At 41.6% G+C, this 22,632-nt stretch overlaps 1 protein-coding gene across 1 annotated transcript in view; it reads left to right on the forward strand.

Moving 5' to 3' along the window:
* Positions 1-22,632, forward strand: part of TMEM163 (transmembrane protein 163) — a 211,502-nt gene that overhangs the window by 132,387 nt on the left and 56,483 nt on the right. The window lies entirely within an intron of this gene.

Below are 22,632 nucleotides of genomic sequence, written 5' to 3' on the forward strand. Positions count from 1 at the left end.
TGTCAGCACAGCTTACCCTGCAGCTTTGGTCCCAGTGACAAGAATAAGGTCCCCAGATTGCCTTTGAGAATGGCTGGTGTGATATCAGCCACATGATAGGCCCCTTCTGGTATGGTCAGAGAGATGGGGTGTCCCTTTCTAATCCTCTCTGTTCTCTGCTATTTAGTCTGGAGTGAGTATCTGTATGCTCATTTTTCAGTCTATCAGTTCATCCCTCTATCCATCGATCTGTCAATCCATCCATCATTCCATCCTCTTTCTCTTTGTGTTGGAATCTTTGTTACTTTGAATTTTTATGCATTTTGCTTTCTAAGGAAGATGAGTTCTCCAGTGTAATTTACAGAAGACATCTTGAGGGCATTTTAAATTATTCTATTTGTCTTCCATCCTTGTCTGTGTTAGAGGATATTGCTTGCCCCAGTCTCCACATCCTGCGAAGGATGATTTTATCTTTGAGGGATTTGTGTTTCTGACCATAAAACATGTATCTCTTCCAACTTCTAGCTCTGTATTCCATTTGTAATCCTCAGGGTGATAACAGCACAGGTTCCAGAGTAAGAGTTCTTGGCTTTGAATCTCAGCTCTCCAACTCGTTATTTCTGTGATCGTGGGAAGCTAACTGCTCTGTGCCTTGTTTCCTCATCTGGAAAAGTAGGAAAACGATTCCTCCTTTAAGGGTTATTGTGGTGATTATATGAGTGAAATATAATGATCACAATATAATACACACACACACACACACACACACACACACACACACAAACAGTGTTTGGCACGTAGTTAAGTAAACTTTAGCTGCCAACATTATTAATTATTAAGGGAACTCCCCTGGGGCTGAGCCACCACTGTAGGGAGAGTTTTGCCCCACCTCTGTAGCCTTTGAACAGTTGAAGATAAATGAGTAAATGTGCCTTGCTGTGGTTTGTGGTGGTGCCCAGACAAAAGGCACTCTTAGTGGGGAGGCTATGTCATCCTCCAACATACAAATGTTGTTGGAATACGAATGTTGGGTGCCAGGGGACTCAGATAGTAATATATCTGAGATTGCGTGTGGCAAATGGAAAGCTTTTGAAAGATGACACCATAATTGACTTGCAAATGAGAATACATTTAAATTGAGCTCATCAGTGGGTTTAGGTAGAGCAGAAAAACTTCTTTAAGTGTTAAATATGTATCTTAATGTACTTTAATTCTTTTAACAAATATAATTAAAGTATCAAATTTATGATATCACAGATGATATTATTTTGGATAAGGTTAACTTTTTAAAAGGTGAGTCAACTTGTGGTTGAAAATAATTAAGCAAATAATAGTAGTAAAGCGGTTTTGTAATATTTCAAATGATGATCCCATAAGGACCAAAGTTGAATTAACACTTGTCTAGCCAAAAGGACAGCTGATGCATCCACCCAAGCTGTTGGCTTGCTGTTGTTTGAGGAATGGAGTGAGAATCTAGACAGTGCAACCTAGAGATATGCTCACATTTCAGGAGCCAGTCCCTCCCCTGTCAGAAGAACTTAGATTCTTTGGTTCTACAGTTGTGCGGTCCAATACAGTAGCTTCTAGTAGCTATTTTAGCACGTGTATGTGGCTGGTACTAAGAGGTGTTGCAGGTGTAAAATACACACCAGATTCAAAAGATGTAGAAAGAAAAAAGAAGACATTTTATTAATAATTTTAAAAATATGGATTATGTTTTGATATAAGAATATTTTGGATCTATTAAGGTTAAATAAACAATTACAATTAATTTTACTTGCTTCTGTTTACATTTTTAATGTTGGTTTTAGAAATTTAAAATTACACATATGATTTATATTATATTTCTATTGGGCCTTGCCCTCAAAAGAGAAAGCTCTTCCTTCTGCCTTTTGTTAGTTTAGATTTAATAATTCAGAATTTGATTTGCAATTCTAGAAAGTATTGAGTTCAGTGTTTCTCAGTTTCTTTCCTCTAATTTGCTTATTTTTAATCTGATTTTCTTTAAGCTAAAATGACTTTCTTACATCTTATACACAAAGCCACACATTGTGTTGGGATCTCTGTGAGTATTTGCCAGGTAGCCTGAAGTTCTTCCAAGATTAAGATTGTTAACAATAAATGTCTTTGGTCTCACTGTTCTTCATGATCCCAAAGCAGGTACTGTTTCTTAAAAATGTATACCTATATTAATACCCATAAGGCAAAAACTCAGAGGAGTTGTTTTGATAATTCACAGATAATAGTTCATGTGATGATGCCAGTGAATTCATTCGGAGACGCTTAATCTAGAGATTAAAACGATACTCACAGTCCTCTATTGTTGGTTTTAGTTGAAAGTTTTAATCTCTGGCTCATTCCATGTAAATTAAAAATTCATGAAATCACCGCCAGCTGAGAAACTGATGTTTGCATATTAATGAGCATGACTGAATTATGAGAGGCAGAGCTAGGAAAGCTATTGGTTTGCAGTTACTTGCTGGAGAATAATATTTGAGAGAATCGGGAAGTACCCAACTAGTTCGTAGGTAATTCTTCCAATTTTTCCTACTTTGGCTGTAAGTTTCAGAATGAATCTTGAGCTTGGACTTTCCAATACGAACAGAATAGATGCGTTCCTCAGCTTTGCCGCCTGCTGACTGTAGATGTGACGGGGTCTCAGAGGAAGACAGTAGGCCTTCAGCACCACCACAGAGCAGAGCCCCAGCCAATAGTTTTGCGTGATACTTTTTTTACTGTAATAAAAAACACATAATGTTACCATCATAAACACTTGAAGTGTACAGTTCAGTAGTCTTAAGTATAGTCGCATTGTTGTGAACGTATCCCCAGCATTTTTTCATCTTGCAAAACTGAAACTATACTCATTAAACAACGCCCAGTTACCCTCTCCCCCATCCCTTGGCAACCGCTATTCTGCTTTCCGTGACTATGAATTTGACTACGGTATGTACTTCATATAAGTGGAATCATACAGTATTTGTCCTTTTGTGACTGGCTTATTTCTCTTAGCATCACGTCCTGAAGGATCATCCATATTGTAGCATATGTCAGAATTTCTTTCCTTTTTAAGGCTATTTAATATTCCACTGTATGTATATAGCACCTTTTGTTTATCCATTCATCTGTTGATAGACATTTGGGTTGCTTCCACCTCAGCTATTGTGAATGCCGCTATGAACGTGAGTGTATAAATATCTCTTCATGACCCTGCTTTCAATTCTTTTGGGTATATTCTCTGGGTGGTTTTTTTGAGGAACCTCCATACTATTTTCCATAACAGATGGTCCATTTTGTAACCCTACCAGCTAGTTATTTATTTCAAAAAGCTCCAAATTTGATTACTCACCTTCTTTTGGGGAATGTTTGTGTGGAGTAGGCAGACCATCAGTTTTACTCATGGTCAGGGATTTCAACAGGTGAGTAAGATAGAAAGAGGGGTAAGGGAGTCAAGTTTGTTTGAAAGGAAGGGATTCTAAGAACATACCAGAATGACCAAACTGGGTAAGGAGAGATGGGAGGATGGTGGCAAGGTTAACGAATAGTCCTCATGGATTAGAAGTGTTGCTTAGCTTGACAATTGTTGGTGGCGCTGATTTGAGAGTGGGATGCTAAAACCAGGACTTCACATTTCTTGTTATGGATGTAGGACAGGAGTGGATGGCTGAGGTAGGGTGAGGACCAAATGTCATTTGTGAGGCTAGGAGTTGGCTAGATGCTCCAGCTGAGATTGAGGGAATGTTTGCAGAATTTAGGGAAGAGATGAAGGGGTTGGAGCCGGTGCTGTTGTCCTCAGTGAATGAAGGAGAGAGGCCAGGAGGTTGGGTTAATGACAAGGAGATGTACTGGGTGGTTTAGTCTGCACATAACTGGGAGTATTGAGGGAGAAAGCCAGAGCTTTGGTTTGGCATTCAGCGGGACGAAGTCAGGCTTTGAGAAGGTGGATGAGAGCAAAAATGTTGCCTCCACTTCAAGGGACGGGAAGGCCGCGTCCTCAGGGAACAACCAGGTTTTATTAGGCAAAGAGATGAATGGAAGAGTCAAAAAAGAATCTGAAGATGTAGAGACTGGGAGTAGGAAAGGAGCAGGGCCACACAGGCTGACACAGAGGAGTGTCATTATAAGGCTGGGGTGGTGATGGTTGTCCTGGTGACAGTGGATTGCTACCAGGCCACTCAAGAGAATGAAGCACTATTTGGCCACTTATATTGTGATCTCCGAGGTTCATTCAGTGAAGAAAGCCTGGAACAAAATAGTGTTTAGGGTCTTTTCTCATTTGTTTTAATAGAAGAGGTTCGCATCCACACACACTTGTTTGGACATATAAACTGTCTCTGCAGGGATACAAAGGAGACTGGCAGCAGTTTCGCCTCTGGGAGGGGGCGTGGGGACAAACAAAGGAGGGGAGACATTTTCTTTCTGTCCCTTAGGCCAGAGCTGTCCAGTAGAACTCCCTGGGATAGTGGACGTGTTGTGTGTCTGCACTGTCCAGTATGGCAGCCATTAGCCACGTGTGGCTATTGAGTACTTGACCTGTGGCTAAAGTGACTGAGGAGCTGGATTTTTAACTTTATTTAATTTTAATTAATTTAAATTAAAAGTCACATATGACGAGTGGCTACTGTATTGGACAATGCTTCTTTAGCAGTTTGATTTAAAAAAAAATTTTTTTAATTGTTTTTCAGTTACGGTTGACGTTCAATATTATTTTACGTTAGTTTCAGGTGTACAGCATAATGGTTAGACATTTATATAATTTATGCAGTGATCTCCCCAATTAGTCTAGTGCCCACCTGGCACTATACATAGTTGTTGCCACATTATTGACTATATTCCCTATGCTGTACTTCACACCCCCTGACTATTAGTAACTACTAATTTGTACTTCTTAATCCCTTCACCTTTTTTACTCAGTTCCCAACACCCCCCACTGTAACCATCAGATTGTTCTCAGTATCTGAGTCGGCTTTCTATTTTGTTTGTTCGTTTATTTTGTTCTTTAGATTCCACATGTAAGTATGATCATTTTTAATCCCAGTTCTTAAAAGCAGACAAAGTTGTTAATAAATCAAAGTCCAGGGGATTTGGAAATGAGCGAAAGATACTGAGGCGGGGAAAGGAGGTGCTGGAGGTGGAGAGTGGTGGGGGTAGAAATTAGTATGGGAGGAATTGGCAAGGCCGAGTGACACAGGGCATTTCACGCCTGTCTTAGCGATTCTCAGCCCCGTGTACCGCATGAGGCTACAGGAAATACAGCCTCCTGCTGCCGTCAGCTGTGGAGGGCCATGGGGATGCTTGCTTCGGAAGGTACAGATTGGCGCACATCGGGGGCCTGTGGCATTTTACATATGATCACAGCACAGGTGGGAGGCCCTGTGGAGGCTCCCCAGGCCCAGCTGTCTCTTTGGGCCATGGGTCAGCTCCCTGAGATGTAGAGGTGGAGGCAAGTGGGAGGCTGCTCCCCTGTACTGGCTTCTAGGTCTGCAGCACTGAGGCAAAACCTCAGCCCAGGAGGCCGTTCTTCTGTTCCAGCGGGACCTCCAAATGGCATTATGCTCAGCAGCAGATACGAGAGCTCTGGAGGGGATATTCTTAGAGAGGCATAAATCTTTTGTGTATCTTCTCATGTGAAATAAATGGGGAACATTGGTTCTCACCCAGGCAGAGTATTAGCTCCGTTTTCTTTGCCAATTTGCTGAGCCAAATGCTTGGCCTGAAAACTACCAGTTCACAGGATAGGCTGGATCATTGGTTTCAGCTGTATCCATATAGCTCCAGAAATTAAAAAAGAAAAGTCACTGATTCGGTTAAGAAGTGTCTGATCTAAGTAGTCTGCAAAGGTTATGAGTTAAAGCAAGAACATGTTAAAATAGCACCACCTCTCCCCCTCTTCTCATGTGATATTTGATCTGGCCCTAAGTTGGGGCCTCTGGGAAAGTGCATTGCATTTCCTGCATGTTTGTCTAGTGCTGTTAACTTTACAAAGCTCTTGAGTGTATATTAGCTCAAGAGCACACGCTGGACTGGAAGAATAAATAACCTGGAAGATATCCTCAGTGACTGAGGAGGGCCAGTGCAGAAGGCAGAGCCTTGACAGCAGGGCTTCAGCTCATTGGCCTTGAATAGTTTGGATTTAGTCTTGCTTGAGGGCAGAAGGGAGTTGCCTTCCACTGTCATGAAAAGGACTTGTGAAACGTGCCACAATACAGACATAGCATTAATGGTTGTGGTGATGTGGGCAGGATATATTAGAATAAGGAGTGTTGGGGTCCTTGGACCCTGTTCTGAGTAGAATTGTGTCCCCCCAAAAGATATGTTGAAGTCCTGTCCCGCAGTACTGCAGCTCATGACCTTATTGGGAAACAGGGTCTTTGCAGTTACACCACGTTAGATGAGGTCCTGACTCAGTATGACTGGGGTTCTTATAAAATAAGGAGAAGAGAAAGAGAGACACATACAAAGAGAAAATGACCATTTAATGATGTGGGCAGAGTTTGGAGTGGTGTATATACAAGCCAAGGAACACCAAAGATTGTTGGTAAACAATGGAAGCTGGAAGAGGTAAGGCAGGATTCTGTCCTCCAAGTTTCAGAGGGAAGGTTGGCCCGCTCACACCTAGATTTCAGACTTCCAGCCTCCAGAACTGTCAGAGAGTAAGTTTCTATTGTTTTAAGCCACCTAGTTTGTGGTGCTTTGTTACAGCAGCCAGGGGAAAGTAATACTGACCCTGGGAAGAGTTCTCTGTCAGACCTGCACTCACCTGCTTTGCGACCTTAAGTGATTGATTAATCTTTCCAGAACTCTGTGTTCTCCTGTATGAAAGCGGGGAGGGCTATGATAACTACCAATTGTGGTAAAGATTAAACCTGATGTTGAATGAAACATTGGTATATGCTCAAAAAAAATCTTAGATCATTTATTTTCCATTGCTAGAGTTTTGAAAATATTGTTTAATTAGTCATACCGGGATAATTTGAAATTCTACCCTGTTGTTTTATTTTGATTTTCAAGTGCACGGGATAAAAGAATTTGCAAAAAAATTTTTAAAACTCAAACACACACTTTGGCATATGTAGAAATTTCCTTTTAACCTCAAGACATAGGGTAGTAGTGTAGTGAGGTGATGAAAGATTATTCCTTGATTTCCTGATTTTATGGCCCCACACCCCGTCTACTCAAAACAAATCTGGAGCAAGGAAAAGCAATACATGATTATTGTGAAATGTTGAAATTCATAAAGGTGCAAAGAATACAGTAAAACTCACTTGTTATAGGGCCTCCCATAGCTAACATTTTGCATGTATAATTTACACACACACATACACACACACACACACATACACACACATATTTAAACCTAAATAGAGATGTTGTACATATACCCTTTTGTAAAGCTGTTTTTTTTCCACTTATCACCATGTTTTGAATATCTTTCCATTGTAGGGTAGAGATGTTATTTTTTGAGAGGTATGTGGTATTCTGTGTACAGATTGAACATATTTTGTTTAAACAATTTTCTGCTAAAGACGTGGGTTGTTTCTAGTGTCTTGCGGTTAGAAACAACCCAAAATAGCTGTCCTCAAACATTGGTATTCTAATGCTTATCCTCTTATTTCTTTAGGATAAATTACTACAAGTCTGAGTCAAAGAATTTGCTAACTTACAATTTTGATGCCCAATGTCAAACTTTGCTCGAAAAAGGTCTGTTTATTCACCTTCACCAGCACTAAGTGTTACAGTTCTGTTTTGATCTTAGCCACTCGTCCATGTATAAAATTGAATTCTTTATGTTAAGGTGCATTTCTTTAGTTACTGGTATAGTTGAACATATTTTTATATGCTTTTTTGGCATCTGTATTTCTTCGGGGAAATGGGTGTCCAGAATTTTAGATGAGAATTTGAAACCTTTTTTTTCTCTTTTGGGACATTTCCCAGACTCCAACTACTAGAATTTAGGTGAGTAAGGAAGTACAACTTAATAATGGAGCTGATCCTTCCTTCCCCACCCCCCATTCCCCATTCTTTTTCTTTTTTGCAGTGCCTTTTTCTTTTTTCCTTTCTTAGATCTAATTACCTGTATTTGATTTATGTATTGGTATCTTTGTTTGTTGTCCATAGCCTTCACAAGATTTGAAGCTCACAGAGGCAAGGGTAGTCCTTAACTATTTTATTCTTTTTCCCCCCAATCCCTAGGACAATGCCTGGTATTTAGTAGATGCTCATCAAAGAGTGCAGAATGAAGGATTGAACTGTGGAACCCCAGCATCCTATGGAAAGTTTTGATATCTTTTATGAAGATGATAATAAGTATTCACTCAGCACCTGCCTTTGTGTTAGGTAGAAGTATTATTTAACACCTGGTAGTGAAGGTAAATATTGTTCCTGAAGGCTCATGGCTAGAACGGAAACATCTGGTGTTTGAACCTAGTTCTTGCAGGCTCTGAAATTTGCTTGTAACCATTATGCCACTTCTTCAAATGATCATTTGTGTGTCTTGGTTTTGCCAGATGTTTTATCCCCCCTCCGGCCCCCTCCACATCCTCCTGGAAACGCCCTTTCCTAGAAATTAGCTGCAACTCAAAATCAGTCGGCGAGAGAGGGAACGTGGTTATGGATCTGGATGAATTTAGAGCTATAAAATGATCCAACTGGAAAGGCAGTCTTGGGCTTTGGTTCTGACTCTGCCAGGTGGGAAACGGTTGGCAGTTGGCCAGACATGGATGAACTTTCTGGGCAAAGGTTGGCATTCCCAGGAGCTCGTATTCATGTCTGGGATCTCCTGGCAAATGGTTGCCACGACAAGCACTGCAGCCCACCCCTGTCTCAAAGGCTTTGCAAATGAAGACATCTGTGTTGGCTGCAGCCTGGAATTGTCCCATGCTCTTTGAAACTTTGGTTCCTGTTTTCAGGCCATGCTGGCACCTGGGGAGGGCCTGCTCCATCCTGGGCTGAGGGCTTTGCCATCGAGGAACAGGAGTCCACCTTTGTCCATGGCTGTAGCCTCTCCTCTGGCACCTGTTGCCAGGAGAAGGCATTTGCTGAGTGGAGAACGCCAGAACCCAGCACTGTGGATATTTCGCCCTAAGGAGGGTCACCCTTTGGAAACTTAAGCCTGGAGGTCACAGTGTTTGTCATCCTTCCATCTTCCACTCTTGGGTACAGCAGCATTAAACCACTGTCTGTGCTTTGAGGTGAATGGACTTAAGTTCGGGAGCCCTCTTTGCAGCGGTGAGATTTGAGGTAGTTGAGAATGAGGTCATGCTCTCATCCCATTCTCACAGGAAACTCCATGGGTTTGGTTTTTCCAGTTGCCTGTAAAGTTTTAGGGCCAGAGTTTTCATGGCCTAGTTGTTCTCCCTGCAGTCTCCAAATTTTGTCCTGTGTGTTAGCTGTTGAACATTTTTAATTCAATTTGACTTTGCGTAGTACTTGCCACTGACTACTAATCAAAACCAAAATGTTGATGTTGGTTATATCTATGATGACTTTTTTCTTTAGCACTGTTTGCCTTTTCCAAAAAATATTTTACAAGGTACATTTGTTATGTTTGTAAGCCTGTCAAGCCTCCTTTTTTCCCTTTTGGAAAATACAAAAAAGCAAGCCAGTCTAGGAACAAAGATTAAAATTCTCATCTCCTATGTTGATCCCGTCTTTCTATGATTATCCTACCGAGGGCTGTTCTACTTACGTTAGCACCACCAGGTGCTTTTCCAGACGATTACTTCTCTCACAATGGGACCCAGCACAGTACAGGCAGCTTCCTTGGAGGGTCTCTGAAACTACATTGGTTAGAATTTGGGTGGCTTTTCTCCCTCATCTCCTGCCTTTTTCTAAATAGTTGTACCCTTTGTGACCTTTTAGTCAGCGTGGGTTTTACAAACATCTCTCTCAATATGATTCAGCTTATTCACATCACTACATAGGAGGCATCTAAAGAAATGCTTGAGTTTTGTTGTTGTTTTGAATAGCTTCTACCTACCTTAAAACTTGTTAGGAGAAACAAATGAGGTAATATTACTAAGTTACTTGGCACAGTTAGGGTTTCCAGGTGGGAACTCCCGCCCGTTCTCGGGAATTTGTTTTCACTTTTCCATTCCCGAGTCCCGAGAAAAGTTGGTTGGGAAATCAGGAAAATCGGCTCCTTGAACCCAGGGGGTTGGTAGTATCAGCCGTCTCTTTGTGGAAACGATTCATCGTGGAGAACAGAAAACAGTTTATATCTTGAGATTCGGGAACGGGAAAGCAAAAAAAATTCCTAAGTACGGGCGGGAATTCCCACCCAGAAACCCTAGGCGCCGTGTTTGACATATAGTAGGCATCTGATAAATAGGGGTTATTTTTAATAGACTTTCCAGGCAAAGTAGAGATAAGTATGTTTATTAAAAAAGTCGCCTAATTAAAATATAATTTGCATAGCATATATTAATAGTTCATTAATTGTAAAATTATGAAAGTATACAGGTCAATGGCTTTTAGTGTATTCACAGAGTTGTGCAACCATCAACACAATCCACTTTAGAACATGTTCATCACCACATAAAGAAGACGCACCCCCTCAGCTTCCACTGCTCCAACCCCTCCCCACCCCCTTCCACCTTCCCAGCCCGAGGCAACTAATCTGTCTGTCCCTACAGTTTGGCTTATTCTGGACCTTTGTGTAAATGGAATCGTACACTGTGTGTTTCTTTGTGGCTCAGTTTAATGTTTTCTTTCTTAGTCTTTCACTTAATGTTTTCAACATTTTGCCCCATTGTAGAACCTCTCAGTATTTCCTTTCTTCTTACTGCTGTGTAATAGTCCATCATATGGATATGCCACATTTAATTCATCCATTCATCAATTGATGGACATTGGGGTTGTTTCACCTTTGTGCTAGTATAAATAATGCTGCTGTGAACATGTCTGTACAAGTGTTTGTATGGAAATATGTTCTCATTTGTCTTGGGTTTATACCTTGGAGTAGCACTGTTGGGTTATATGGTAACTCTGTGTCTAACATGGTACCTCTGTGTCTGTTTTCCAATCTGGCTGCACCATCTGACATTCCCACTAGTAATATATGAGGGTTCCAATTGCCCTGCATCCTTGCCAGCGTTTGTTATTGTCTGTCTTTTTGATTCTAACCATCCTACTAGGCAGGAGTGGGATCTCTTTGTGGTTTTGATTTATACTTAAAGGTTAATATGTTTTTGAAATATGACTTTTCTCTTCCCTTGTTTGATTCTTGGTCTCGATTCCCACAGACCCTTTAGCAGTTGCTTACCTTTGCTTGTAAGTAGCTTGTGTCTGGAGAATGCTTCCTCCAAGTGGCCCTCCACCTCTTGATGATGCCTTCCTGGCCTCCTTATGGCTCTGCAGAGTTTGGCTTTTGGCCGTAGAGGCCGAGGTTTGGTTTTGATAGTACACAGACAGGGAACTCAGATTAATCAAGCTCACAGAACTGACATGTAAAAACAGGATGCCAGCTTATTAGTGGATGCAATTTCTCTGTCATAAAACCTTGTGTGGGTATCCACGTGGTTTCCTCCATGTTCTCCCTGATGGCAGACCCAAGGAGAAATCCTGGGCATTGAAACAGCAGGAGTTAGGTGTGAATATAATGTTTCGTGACATTAGGCTCCAAGAGCCTAAGAAATCAGTCTGTACAGCAGAAACACTGTTTGGGTCTAAAAGGAACCACCTTTGAGACCAGGACATTGGCTAAGATTCCTTCTCCTTTGGGCAATACATTTTGGAGAGGGATCTACCGTACTTGCCTTTATGACAATCTTTTTTGTGTTTCCCTGGCTGACCAACCCCCTTTCTGTTTTATGAGCTTTTACTTTAATTATATTAATACTATCACCATAGGCTAGCAATGGAAGAGGCTTCCTATTCTTTTCCCCGCTCCCCCCATATTGTTTAGCTCCTATAGGTTCTGAACATACAGCTGTGGATTTTATAGTCTGGCAGAAACCATGGCCTGGGAGCCAAAGGATTTTTGTAGAGTTCCTGTTCTGATCTGGTAGGTTTTGAGCTAAAAGTTTAGCTCTTAGGACAGTGTTAATTACTGATTTTCTTACCATGCTTTGGGCACTGTGCTAAGCACTTTTTATGTTATGTCTCATTTAATCTTCAGAACAATCCTATGGGTTATAGGTGTCACTATTCCAATTTTATGGGGAGAGAAAAATGGAGGCTTGGAGAGACAGTGACATGCCCTGAGTTGTCAGGCTGGGATGGATGCTGGTGATTTGCCCCAGGCCTGCCAGACCCCAAAGCCTGGTGTTGCCTTCATTTCAAGGCAGAGCCACGTATGACCTGCCCTGGGGGAAGATCCGGGCATTTATTGTGTGCGGGTGACAGTGTGACTATGGATTCAGCCGTAAGGAGTCAGGAGAGAACAGCTGTGGCCAGCCCCAAACCTTAGCCCCCAGAGGGGCATCTTACAGCTTCATAGCCAGCTGGACGGGCTTAGTGAATGGATCTCCTTTCATTTTCCCTGTATCCCAGAAAGAAGTAATTTTTCCAACCTGAAAGACGAAAAAAAAAATCTGTATTTAAGGTCTGTTTCTGATACACATAAATGTAATCACCTTTTGCTTTCATTTCCTCATCCGTTAAGTTGAGATTAAAACTGCTGTGTTACCTGCCTTAGAGAAAATCAAGAAAAGCATTAAAAGAAAACATGTTCTGAAGAGTTGACAAGTGTATGTGTATCCATGTATATACACATACATATATATATAATTCATATGTACAGATGTAAGTATATAAAATATTTATAAAAGTAATATATATTCTTAAATGCAATTAAATTGATAAACTTAAATTTTTAAAACTTTTTAAAAAAAGTTTTGTAGTAAGAACATATAACATGAGATCCACCTTAACAAAGTTTCAAGCGTACAATACAATGTTGTTACTATACAGGCACAATGTTGTGTAGCAGATCTCTAGAACTTATTCATCATGTATGAGGGAAACTTTATGTCCATTGATGAGAAACTTCTCATTTGCCCCTCCCTCTTTAACTTAAATTGAAGCTACTGGAGGGGAAGAATCTCTGAGAGGATTTAGTGTATGTGCAGGAAAGTGCTTCACGCTTTAAATGGCAGGGCTCCCCCCACCCCCATTTTCCTGCCCCATAGCTTTCCTGGGTGACTGTGAGAACAGGCAAAATTGCTGTGTTACTCTATTTGCTATTGTTTGTTGCTACAAAGGAATAATTTAGCGTGGGTGTTAACACCCACCAAAAATTGTTCCTTAGTATTTTCAGCCAAGAAATCTTTTGCTCTTTTTGTGCATGTGTGTGTGTGTGTGTGTGTGTGTGTGTGTGTTAATTAACTAATTAATTAATTAATTAATTAATTAATTATTTTAAGGAGGGTGCAGCTCACAGTGGCACATGTGGGGATTGAACCAGCAACCTTGGTGTTATCAGCACCTCACTCTAACCAACTGAGCTAACCGGCCACCCCTTGTGCATGTGTTTTTAATGAGAAAACACATGTGCAAATATTGGTGTGGAAGACACCTAAACAAACCGCACACTGGTCTTACCTGCTTTTAAATCAAAATTCAAATTCTTGTCCTCTTCCAAGGTGACCAAGGCAGAGATCATTGGAAAACCAGGTTATCATAGGTGTAATTCTTCTAGAATATGAAGACATACGTTGGAATTGGAAATTGAGTACCCTCAAAAAACAGTAATGGTGTGAAGTGTCTATTAACCAGTCCTGTCTGAGAGAACAGACAGAAGTTTGGGAAACGACATATTTAGATACCTGTATCTCAGTACTCCCGTGACCCATACTTTGGGCAGGCTGTTTTGTGGCCTCCAGTTAAGACCAACCTGGATACATATCTCCTCTTCCTCAGGGTTTGTGTGGCTGTTTGGATCAATAACTCAGGAAAAGTGGTCGTGGACAGACTTCTTTCTTGCCTTTGCCAAGGGTAGTAAGAATTCATGGATCAATCAATCTGGAGGGGCTTCCGTGAAATACCAGTGAATTTAAACTACATCCTTATTTTGATTTTTCTCTAATCTGCATTTCTGGATGGTGAATGATGATCTAGGCATCTGGTTTCTGGTCAGATACATGTTCTGTCCATTTAGTGTTTTGTTTCATATGAGAGAAGGTAAAATTGGTTTTGAGAAAGTCCAGTGTTACCCATCCAATTTCTATCAGGAGCTGCATTTTCTAACATGGGACTCTGATAGGTATTTGTTGATTCACCAATGTGTTATTGAATGTCCACTATGTGCCAGGGACTTTTCCAGGCACCAGAACACAAGAGACCAGCCAGCTCCTGTTCTCTGGATCTAAAAGAGGAGGAGAATAACATAGTTGCAGAGCGATGTAAGAGCTGTCAAGGAAATCAGCCAGGGCCGTGTGCCAGAGGATGTGAGCAGTGCTCCCCTGAAGTTGGGGCGCAGGGTCTCAGAACTGATACTTTGGGTGGTAGGAAGGACCCTGGAGAAAAAGCATTCCTGGACAGAGGGATTGGTGCAAACCAAGGCCCAAACTGGCTTGGTGTGTTGGAGGGTCAGAAAAATAGGGGCCTGTGGCTGGACCCCGTTGGTGAGGAGCAAAGCAGAAATGGAGCTAGGAGGCGACCAGGACTTTGGGACTCTAGGGAGGAATTTTGATCATAAGAGCAGTGAGAAGCCATGGGAAAGTTATTAAGTCGGGGTTATTAAGCCAGCGCGTAAGTGATCTGATTATATAATTAACATCGGAGAACTCAGGTGGTTTATCGTGAGGGGATTCTGCCATTCTTGTGGATGTATTGTAAATGCATGAGGCCCTATTTTGTTTGTTTGTTTGTTTCTTTCTTTCTTTCAAAGAAGCAGTTTTTCTGGTTTTGTTTTTTGTTTTGTTTTTTTAATTTTATTGGGGGATACTGGGGAGCAGTGTGTTTCTCCAGGGCCCATCAGCTCCAAGTCCTTGTCATTCAGTCTAATTGTGGAGGGCGCAGCTCAGCTCCAAGTCCAGTCACCATTTTCAATCTTAGTTGCAGGAGGCGCAGCCCACCACCCCATGCGGGAATTGAACCGGCAACTTTGTTGTTGAGAGCTCGTGCTCTAACCAGTTGACCCCCTGGCCGCCCCTCTGGAAGCTCAGTGGCAACTCTTTGTCTTCGATCTAGTTGTGGAGGGTGCAGCTCACTGGCCCATGTGGGAATCGAACAGGCAACCCTACTGTTCAGACCTCGCGCTCTAACCAACTGAGCCATCCAGCCGCCTCCTATCTTGTTTCTTTAAAAATGAAAATGTTTTTTATTCATTTCACAGATTATAATTGTGTGTGTTTGTACAACAAATACATTTAGATTAACAGGGATTTTAAAGTGGAGGTTTTCTCTCATTTATACTTCCCTCATCCTTTCCTTTCTCCCCCATAAAAGATAATCAACAATTTGGTGTATGTGCTCCCAGAATATTTTCCATGTGAATAAAATATAATACATACCTGTATGCTTTATACATGCACATATACACACGTGGCTAGGTGTAAATGAAAACAGGATCTTTGTGTACATGTTCTGGAACCTGTTTCTTTCTTCTCACGTTACAACACCAAGGACATTTGAAAATCTCCTGCCTATATATCGAACCCATTCTTTTTAAGGGCCTCATGGAGTTCTGCTGTTATCTATACGGTAATTTATGTTCCCGTCTCCTGTTAGGAAATCTGAGTTGTTCCAGCATGTGCTGTTTCAAGCTGTGATGCCATTTACTGCTTGTGCCTGAAATCTATGTCCATCTCTTTGTGTGTTGTTTTAGGCCCCGTGTTTGAAATATGGGTAGTTTTTTCTTTAATAGAGACAACTAAACTGTGAGTTTAAAAATCCATCCGTGCATCCTAGCCCATCTGTATTCGGAATGAGGGTGAAAGCTGGTTTGTGGGCAAGATTGTGTCTTAACACGAGAGACCTGTCAGTCCCCGAGTATGGTGAGGCTGTTGTTTGCCACTGATCTGTCATCTGGGTTGTTCATGAGGTGGCCATTGTAATTGGTAATGCTGCCAGCCGCAAATGCAGGGGAGGAGGAGGAACATATGCAGGAACTGGTAAGCTCACCTAGTTTATATGCACATCAAGCTGGCAGTATTCCCCCAGCGACCCTCACTGTGCAGGCACAGCTGTGGGTCTATATGAGGTTGCTTTCCTGAATATCATGAGTAACTAAAGCCAGGGACAGGCTTACAAACAATAGACTACACAAAGCTGGTTCTGCCCTTTGCATAATTAACCGCGATTCTGCATTTCCAGAAATCTGATTGTGGGAGGCAATGGCCAGGATGTTCAGGATCAATTATGCATGTCCTTATTATGGAATCTATATTTTGCAAGGATCACACCCTATTAAAAGCACAGAAGCATAGGGAGGAGGATTTGGCTGAGGAAAGGTGTTGGGAGAAAGAGAGGACTTTCTGTGTGTGTTGTTGCACCCAATCCCTGTGGCAGTCCAAGAAGACGGCTGGACTGAGATATTTGCACAGCGCTTGGTGCTGTTTGTCTGTGGTTTGGGCACGAGGCCCGTGTCCACTCCACCTCACTGTGGTTGGCCTTTGTTGATACTGCCTCTTTCTGCCCATTTACCAACAGGAAGGTGCACACCTGCAGGAAAAACTCTATGGGGGTAGGTTTAGGATATTAGCCAAAGTACATATTTCAATGGCCCTTTAAAGGGGAGTTTTAATGGCAGTGCAGAACAAATGTAAAGCGTCCTTACTCTCTTCTCTACATCAAAACCAGATTATGATATAAGCTGGTAAGTGATCTTGGCGCTCAGGCCAGAAAGAATCAAAGCATAGCTGAGGGAATGTAGAAAAGGATGTAAATCAGTTTCTTTTTGGACCCTAAGCTTTATACTGTTTGGCCCATTTCAAAGGAAGAGTGGTGCATGCGCGTGCGTGTGTGTGTGTGTGTGTGTGTGTGTGTGCGTGTATGTGTATGGGAAATTTTATTGTGGGAGAAAATAACATTTGCACATTAGATACTTTCCAGAAATAATTACTTTGATTTATTCCCCCTCCATTCTCAGAAGGGAGTTGAGGTTATTAGATTTAGTCCCAAAGAATGCATATGTTATTGAGTTAAAGAAAAGGCCTTAAACTAGTACTTCATTTTTTTCTTTTTCTTACAGAATAAAAATGATGTGGGTAGATTGATTGAGGATGACTTTTTTTTTTTCCTTTTTTAATTTCGCTGGGGCCCGTTTCAAGTTGGGAAGTCAATCATTTTTCTTCTAACTCCTTCTTAAGGAATATCATCAGAGGCATCCACAGTGAAGGATGAGCTGTTTCTTGGGCATCTGAAGAAACGGGCGTATTTAAAAGGGGGAGAGCAGGTGCTGCCCCTCCTCTATCCTGTACATATCTCTTACCTTTGCTTTGAGACCAGTCTTACTTTAGTTTGGGATGCAAATGGGGACCTGGAGTTGCCTAACATGCATGATTGTAATTTTCCCGTGATGGCCTGGATTGGCCACTAGAATGGAAGTGGCCTTGGAGTCCCAGTGCTATCTCTTCCCCAGTTGTAGAAATCTTCCCTATTGCATTTCTATTATAACCCTGACTGGTGGCCCTTCAGCCCTGCTTGGATGTTTGTAACTTACCTTTTTGTGATTTTTGAAAAACAATTGTAAAAAAAAAAAAAAATCTAAATAACATTTTATGACTTTAATATATATTCATTATTTTATCATTGAAAAATCTCAAAATATAAAAATAAAAATCACCCCTCATTCTACCACCAGAGAAAATGGTTAACTTTGTTTCCATCTCTTTTCTGCACAGGTTTATGGTCAATTTTATAAAATTGAGTCAATGCTATGTGTTTTGTTGTACATCCTACCTTCTCTCCCACTTAACTTCCTAGAGTGAGCATTTCTCCATCATTAAAAAAAATCTTGAAATTTAATTTGCTTCTTAATTAATTTTTGTAATTTAATTTATCTAATTGCTTGATTTTTTTTTTTCAAATTGCATTGTGGGGCTGTTTTCTCCTCTGTATGTAACGTAGCATTAGCTCTGATTTTAGAAGGAGCAAACCTAGGTAGAGAGACTTTATTAATTATATAAAGGCTCATATCAGGCAGACAATTTGTCTGGCATAGTTGTAGAGTGGATTTCAATTCAGTTCCTCCTTGAGAGACTTTTGATGTGCACAACTATTTTACTTAAAATGTTTTACAAATTTGGGGTGGTTTTATACAATTGTGTTGACATGCAAAATGCATCCTGAAGTGTCCCTCCCCTCTTCTTTCATTAAACAGGAAAAATTCCTTTCTTCCTCCCTGTTGGCCTCAGAAAAGAGTCTTAAATACAAAGAGTGAAAGTAACTGTTTTTTGACTCATTGTAAGCTGAGCAAATCTAACTTTGAAATCATGCCCAGAATTGTGATTGGCACCGGAAGCAGTCCCGCCTGGGGCATACCTGCAACGTGGCCCAAATCATCTCTCCAGCTTATTCTGTTTTCCCTGCAGGAACCCCTTCCTCCAGCCTGGTAGAGAAATTTGTCATGTGGTCTAACTGCCTGCAGCATCCCTGCTTTCTTGTTCTCGTGCAGTTCTCCTTCCTATTGCCTCCTCACTCCACTTATCTTTACCTCACTCCCTGAAAGATGCGTCTTACTTAGGAAAGCTTTTCTGGACTCTGGACACCCCCCAGGTTTGGGAGAGTGATTAGGGGAGATGCCCCATGAAGTCCGGCCAGGTACCAGGGGCAGGTTGTGCAGCAGTTTACAAGTGGTGTGTAGGGCAGAGCAGCAGGCATTTTTGATTTTAGTGGGTCCTTCCCCAAATACAGACTTGGAGGTCGAAGTCCCTTTTGGGTGCTTCCAAACTGTATGTTTTTGTACCTTTAACCCAAAGGTCAGTCTCAGAAGCAGACTGTCCATTCCATTGGGTGCACCTTCATGAAACACTTACAGGGTCACAGCAAAGGAAAGCAGGGCCCGCACAATGCTGATCAGCAATCGGTTTTGTAATACGGGGAAGAACACAATGATGTGCTTCCGAATGATGAGAAAGTGCTAGATGGCTAGGGGCGTATCATTTAATGCAGTGTTGCTCAGACTGGGGGTACCCCAGAGTCCCCTGAGGAGTTACTAAAGCACATACTCCTGGGCCCACCCCACAGTCTCTGATCAGGAAGGATGGAGAAAGGCTGACATTTTGCATTTCTAACACATTCCCTGGTGCTGCTGATGGTGCTGGTCTGAGGATCACACTGTGCGTAGCATTGATTGAACGTAGCAGAAGACAGTGATTAAAGTGATTTAATGTGTGGATACTTGGCTACACATGGGAAGCACTTGATGCTCAGACCACTTCCCAGATTAATTACTCTTGCGTGTCTGAGCGTGGGCCCGAAGTATCGAGCCACCCAGTTGATTCCAGTGAGCAGCCAACTTTGAGAACCACGGCTCTCAGTGCGTGTGGCTCAATTTTTAATGCGCTTACAAATCACTCTGGGAGGTGAAAATGTAGATTCTCGTTCCAGAGGTCTGGGGAGGGACGTGGGGTTCGAATGAGTCCCCGGTGAGGTCAGCCCTGCTGGTCCATGAGCCACACGTTGGGCTATGAGGCTCTAAACTATTGGAGTAGAACAGGGTATGGATTGACATTCTGGGCCAGATAATTCTTTGCTGTGGGGCTGTCTTGTGCATTGTAGAATGTGTAGCAGCATCCCTGGCTTCTACCCAAGAGATGCTGCTAATAGCCACCCACACAGTTGTGACAACCAAAAATGACTCCAGACACTGCCAAATGTCTCCCAGAGGTGGTGCTGGGTGGGGTGAATATCACCCCTGGGTGAAAACCACTGGAGTAACATGATTTACTGAAGCTGAACGTAAGGGCCCTTCCCCTCTTCACATTTGTCTGTTTAATGGAGACTTTATGCTTTTGAACAGGAGAAAAACCATGTATCCACTCTGATGTCGGGTGCCTGGAAGAGGTCACACAATGACTAGAGTAATTCATATCAAGATGAATTAAATATCAGCTCCTTTGCCTAAGGCACAGGAAGATGGCAGGATGGTGATGAAGCAGTAGGTGCCTGAGAAGTTGGGGGGGGTTAGGGTGGGACAAAGAAGCACCCTAATAATTTTCTCTATAATGGATTCTTTTTGTATATAAATATTATTGGCTCATAATTAGGCATAATTGTATACAATTCATATAAATGACTATAATTAGTATAAATTTTGCCTAGCCAGACCAATCGTTTTTTTTTAATTAGTTTCAGGTGTGCAAAACATGCAATAGTTAGACATTTCACCCCTTGCAAAGTGAGAACCCCCTTCCCCCAATCTATTGCCCCTCTGACATCATATGTATCTATTACAATTCCATTGACTGTATTCCCTATGCTATCCTCCATATCCCGTGACTATATATATTAAATTATAGTTGATATACAATATTATTCAACTTCAGTGCAGTGGTCAAGCATCTACACAGTCCCTGCAGTGGTCTCCCTAATAAGACTGTTCCCATCTGACACCCTACAAAATCTTTACAACATTATTGATTATATTCCCCAAAGTGTCTTTCATATCCCCATTGCAATACTGTTGTTACCAATTTATGCTGTCTAATCCCTTCCCCTTTTTCCTCATCTGCACCCCCTTCCCTTCTAGCAACCATCAGTTTTTCCTCTATATCTCTGAGACCATTTCTGTTTACTTTGCTCCTTTATTCAGATCTTTAGATTCCACATATAAGTGAGGTCATATGGTAATTGTCTTTCTCCATCTGACTTATTTCCTTTAGCATAATGTTCTCTAGGTCCATCCATATTGTTGTAAATAGTAAGATTTCATTCTTCTATATAGCCGAGTCATAACTCCATTGTATAAATGTACCACAGTTTCTTAATCCAGTCGTCCACTGATGGGTATTCCGATTGTTTCCAAGTTTTGGCTAAATAGTGCTGCAATAAACATAGGGGTGCATATATTTTTTCGAATTAGTATCTTGGATTTCTTTGGATAGATACCTAAGAATGGAATTGCTGGTCATCAGGTAGTTCCATTTCCAGTTTTTTAAGATACCTCCATACTGATTTCCATAGTGGCTGCACCAATCTGCAATCCTCTCTATAATGGGTTTTGAAAGACATCAATAACAGCTTGATTTCTAAGTAAAATATTGCTTGTCCCCATTTCCAATCATCTCTGAGTAAAAAAAAAAATAAAAACAAAAACAATTGACTGCCACACCTCAGCTCCTTTCTGTTGAATGAAGTTTTTGGCATGTGACCTTTTAACAAGCCCATGAATAATTCTCTGAACTGACTGGCTGGTGATGTTTTTATTCCATGATGTCGTAGCATTTCACTGACAGCACACACAGTGCACCCCCTACCTACACACCCACAGACAAGCTGTTAAAATCAGTGAGGGGTGCAAATTGCATATCCCTTTCATAGTTTTGAATTGGAGGCCTTTCTTACACAAAGCATGTTAATGGTTAATAAAATTACTGAGTGCACATACATCAGTCTTTATCCACAAGACCCTAATTCTCTAATTTGGTCGAACCACCTCTGGTATTAATGGTGCAGATTGAATGTCCAGTTGTAATTACACACAGGGCCTCATTACATAAGCTCCGTTAGGAGCGGTGTCATTCCTCTCCATCTGTCAGGAAGCCAATGGCTTGGTAATTAGGAAGGGAATTGCCATTGCGAGGGCTGCTCAGAGCCACACGGCATTTTTCTTTCATGTATGGAATTCGATCTTTCCCGTTTGTTTAAAGAAAGCAGTGGTAGGTTACTTTAATTCAAAAATCATTGGGCAGACAAATTAGAGCAAAATAGGGTACTTGCAACAGTAGGGCAAACTGTAATGAGCCACAGATAAACCAGTAGAATAATTATAGTGGGAATAATAAATGGCTTGCCTCTCTATTGCTTCCATAATCATTTGCCCCATGTGGCTGGCAACCTGTCCCTGTGAGGCTGATTCTGTTGTTGGCAAAATAAAGACCATGGTTGGTAAGACTCTGTTAGAGCTGTGGCCTCCAACACAGGCACAAGTAAGTGGATTACTTGCAAACGTGCCCTGGTAATTTCTGATTGAGGGACTTTGGGGGCCAAATGACCCAATCTGTGCCTCAACGAAGCCCTAGTGTGCTGGCACTTTAGACACTGTTCATGTAGGAGACTAACCTGCTTAGGTGAAACTCATTTCCTCTCTTAGGAGGTGGCTTCCTCAAACAAAGGAATGCAAATTCAAATACTTCCCTTTTCATTGATCAGTTGAGCTGACATTTTGCTTTGTTTTTTTTTTTTTTCATTTTGTTTTGTTTTCTCTACAGGAGAATGTTTATGTCTTTAATATGGCAGAGCCCGTCTCCGCCTTCTATAGGAAACAAGCCTGGTTGTTGGCTTCAGTAATATGTTCGGATAAACAAAAGGCCATCGAAGTACAGTGCCTGGTTCTTAGACTTCAGGGTGCTCCAGAATCATCAGTGGAGCTTGGAAAGACCCCTGAGTCTGTGCCTACCCTCCTCTAGAAATTTCCTACAGATCCGGGGTGGGGCCGTGAGATGTAAGAGGTACTAGGTGCCTCAGACCATGTTTTGGAGACAAAAAGACAGAATGAGAAGAGAAGCAGGATGGTGGTGGCCGGAGCCTGGGCTTCTAGTGACACAG

Source organism: Rhinolophus ferrumequinum, chromosome 8, assembly GCF_004115265.2.
Source record: "Rhinolophus ferrumequinum isolate MPI-CBG mRhiFer1 chromosome 8, mRhiFer1_v1.p, whole genome shotgun sequence".
Taxonomy (NCBI): Eukaryota; Metazoa; Chordata; class Mammalia; order Chiroptera; family Rhinolophidae; genus Rhinolophus; species Rhinolophus ferrumequinum.